This window comes from Triticum urartu, chromosome 2A, assembly GCF_056163025.1.
Source record: "Triticum urartu cultivar PI428250 chromosome 2A, HENAU_Tu73, whole genome shotgun sequence".
Lineage (NCBI taxonomy): Eukaryota > Viridiplantae > Streptophyta > Magnoliopsida > Poales > Poaceae > Triticum > Triticum urartu.
This window is the reverse complement of record NC_141874.1, coordinates 690958908-690963136: the sequence shown is the minus strand read 5'-3', so window position 1 is coordinate 690963136 and position 4229 is coordinate 690958908. Positions and strand designations below refer to the sequence as shown.

The window sequence follows — 4229 nt, the reverse complement described above, 5'->3', positions numbered from 1 at the left end:
CATTGATAAGGATGTTTTTAATTCTGGTTTTGCCTACATGCTTTCTTTGCCTGTATCTACTTAGCTAATGTCTTCTTATAGATAGTAGCTGCTGAAGTGGTGATCAAAGTTGTTCACTATAAGGAAACAACCATGGTAACAAAAGTGTATATTCCCTGACCTTTGACCTGAAGTACTTTTTCATTAGAAACTTGCAACAGCCAGGCATTGAAATTAGCAACAGCTCCGTATGTACTGAACTAATTTGCAGCAACACGTACTAAACTACCCCACTATGGACTACATATATTTAGGAACGGAGGGATTAAAACTCTAGCAAACAGCAAACATGATCTCCTCTTCCAGTAAGCCAGTGGTAACCATCTTTGTCCCTGAATTACTGGACTGCTTAGTGCTTACAGAAGTAAGCTTGTTACTTTTTTGTGGTCTCTTGCAGATATGTACAATATATTATGGGGAGATTGCAGGAACTTCTGAACCGGTCGTCCAACAGTAGGTTCGTACTTCATACCAGCTCGAGGTCATCATGATGAAACCCTTGACGTCCCATCTTTATCAATGGAAGTGGAAGAGCACGAAGTCGAGATTGGATAGGAGTTTGAGTTCTTTTTGGCACCGATCGGTTCCCCACTTTAGAGATGTATTTTTTTTGCGTGCGAGCAAACAGTGGGTTGATTCTAAAAGGGATAGGCACTTTTCAACAGAAGTGCATGACGGACCAAAAATATAACCTCATTTTATTCGTTTGATAGATATCGTATTATTCGTTCGGTGAAATTTCCTAATATTTGATTGTTGTGTTTCTAATTAGAGCACCCCATAATCACCCAATATGAGGGGATGATAAATGAAAGATACTGATTATAAATTTTGAAGAGCCCGTGGCAACGCACGGGCGTTATACTAGTACTACTTATTGATCCAATCCCTGCTCGCAATCGCTTGCCTTTATATGGTGCTTAATTACCAAATCCCAATATAATGTGAGTCAGACAGTCGTCAGTAAATCAGCGACGCAGCGGGTTGGCTTGAATGGACCAGGTCACAATCCATCACCATGCACGTGCGTAAATTTGGCAGCAGGCAATAAACCAAGGCCATTGGTACTAGCAAGTTGCAACTTGCAAGATCGCATAGGCAGGCGCCCATGGTTAGGGTACGCACGTAGTTATTGCCTTCTCCTGCAGTTTTTGATTTCCCATTTGAATGAATTTGCACCAAAGTAACTTTCCAAGTTGCAAGCCTACATGGCTACATATAATATATATGCATGGCGCGAGAGGACTCTCCATAACCAGTATCATCTCACTCACCATTCGTTCATTCATTCACTCACAAATTAAGACAAGATGGGCGCCTCATCACTCGTGGAGCACTGCGCCACCGTGGTCGTCGTGGTGCTCCTCGCCGCAGCCGCAGCGGCACGGACGAATAACGAGTGCCACCCCGGCGACAAGGCGGCGCTGCTGGCCATCAAATCCGCCTTCGGCAACGCCTCCTACTTCAACTCATGGACGTCCGCCACCCCGTGCTGCGAGTGGGCCAACGTCTCCTGTGACGGCTCCACGCACCGTGTCGTCGGCGTGTCCTTGGTGAACGACGCCAGCCTCGCCGGCCCGTTGCCCGGCGCCGCCATCGCCCGGCTCACCGCGCTGCAGCAGCTGGTGCTGAACTACGTGCCCGGCGTGAACGGCACCATCCCGCGCGACCTCACCCGCCTCAACGCCACCCTCAGCTTCCTCGACATCATCTCCACGGGCATCTCCGGCCCGGTGCCGTCGTTCCTGTCGGAGATCACGGCGCTCGGCTACCTCAGCCTCTCCTCCAACAAGCTCACGGGCCCAATCCCGGCGTCGCTCGGGGACATGCCCAACCTCTACTTCCTCGACCTCGGCTATAACCGCCTCACGGGCACGATACCGCCTCAGCTCCTCAGGAAGGGCTCATACCTCTACCTCTCCCACAACAAGCTCACCGGCAGCGTCCCGGCCGAGTTCGCCGCCGTGAATTTCTGGACCATCGACCTGTCGTATAATGGGTTCAAGGGCGACGCCTCGTTCCTGTTGGGCGCGAACAAGCCGCTGCTGAACCTGGACCTGTCGCACAATGCCTTCAGCTTCAACCTGTCCGCCGTGCAGCTGCCCGAGGGCCTCAACAGCTTGGAGCTGAGCCACAACGACATCTACGGCGACATCCCAGAGATGGTGGTGGACATGATGCTGAATTATTTGAACGTGAGCTACAATCGCCTCTGCGGCGTGGTGCCCGCCGGTGGCAACATGGCCTGGTTTGATCAGTCCTGCTTCCAGCACAACAAGGGGCTGTGTGGAAGTCCACTTCCACCCTGCAAGCAGTGATCGTCGTCTCCACTCTCGACCAACCCGTACGTCCGGCTGTAATCTGATGGATGGATAATTACAACTTTATTATCATATAAGAAATAAAGGATAGCATCCCTGTGGCTTACTACTACTGTTTACTGCGTGTTTTCATCAGTTGGATTAGCCTGCTGCTTGTTAGACTACTCATAGTGGGGAGTAACTTAGAGTAGTAACATGCATATGTTACTAGTCTATGTTATCTTTATAGTGGGGAGTGACTTAGATTAGTAACTTAATTTATTAGCTTATAGATTTATCTTGTGTTGGTATGTGTGATGTTATTCATAGTATGAGTAACTAGCTATGTTACTCAAATCATCTCTCACTATTAAATCATTGTCACATAAGCAATTTGCTGAGTTGAACCTTATATTACTCCTGAATGAGCAATGCTAGACCTACGTACAAGTCCTACGTGCTGATGTGGCCCAATAACAGATAGAAATTTCTGTTGCCTCAACAGCACTACAGCAGACGTGCTGGTCCACAGTTCTCAGCCTGTGTTTGGTTTGAGTCATGTCCCCGGACGAGACAGGACAGTCCCATTCCATTTTTCGTGGTGTTTGATTCAGAGGCGAGATGGAGTGGGACGACCCAAGCAGGGCCCCCTCGTGGTGTCACAAATACTTGAACTGCTGCGGTGACTAGGTACATACAGTGGGTCCTAGTCATTATTTTCTCAGTTCTGAGCTATGAGAATCTAACTTCCTTCAAATCTTTGAGCTATAACAGTTTTCAGTCAGTGTTCAAACTTTCCTGTCTTCTATACTGAATATAATAGAGACGCACAGTCAGTTATGTGCGTGCAACCTTCAAGCCCTCTTGCAGCTTTGGAACTTTAAGTCAGTCATGAGTTGGGCTAGGGTTCAAATTTTCTTCCAGCATGTTTTGCCTCTGTAGGATTTATTTTTAGCTCAGATGAAATTCCATGGTTTGATGCTCCGTGCATAGTTTCTGATGCAAACCGTACATCTATCAAAAGGCACAATGCAACTGAACTTCTTTTCTATTGCTTGGTTCCACTAAGATGCATGATTGCAACCTATTCATTATCTTTCAGTTTTTAGATGTGAGAAGATTGCCCATGTCCATGTGTGTGTGCTGTGCTCATTTGAGCAAGAAATTACCAAGTGTATGTCTTTTGCAAATGTGTTCGTCCATGGAGTTCTCCTCTGCTCACTCTCACTGTGCTCTCATCTCTATAGGTGTGAGCGAGCAGGACGAAGCAATGGATGCTGCTCGTGGTCCGCTCCTTCCCCACCAGGACGACGCCCACAGCAAGCTCAGGGTCTGCTCCTTCTCTGCGTGGCCTGTTAACACCTCTCCCGTCCATGGAAGCCTGGAAGGTCCACCTCCCCTCTCCTCTCCCTGTTCAATGCAATTTCTTTCTTTCTTTTTGCTCTTTCTGATTCAAGCATGCTAGAGCATATTCCAGTATGTGCCCATGTGGCTCACAAGTTTGGAACATCGAATCTAATTAGGGATTAGATTAGAAGTTTGGAAGGTGTTCTGCTGCTGCTAATCAAACCACCCTAGCGAGTTACTTAGTTGATGCAGATGCAAGAATGCTCACTTGTCCTGCCTATCGTGCCACTGCTCGGTTTTCGGTGTATTTGTGTTTGTAACTGATGCAAAGCTATCAAATCTTGTTGTGTGCAAAGCTAAGCAATCAAATTTTACTGGTGTGTGTAATCAACGTAAAGCAATCAAATAAACTTGCTACATGTTGCTTAGCTTATTTACCGGAACACTTTTAGGACCACTTATATAAGTAACAAAGAAACCTCGGCTTGCTTAATTTGTTACTCCCTCCATCCCATAATGTAAGACGTTTTCTTACACTAGTGT

The 4229-nt window shown here is 47.2% G+C and overlaps 1 pseudogene; it reads left to right on the top strand.

Annotated features, from left to right (window-relative positions):
- Positions 1-1308: 1308 nt before the first annotated feature.
- LOC125534127 (leucine-rich repeat protein FLOR 1 pseudogene) lies at positions 1309-2455 on the top strand (annotated as a pseudogene).
- Positions 2456-4229: the final 1774 nt, after the last annotated feature.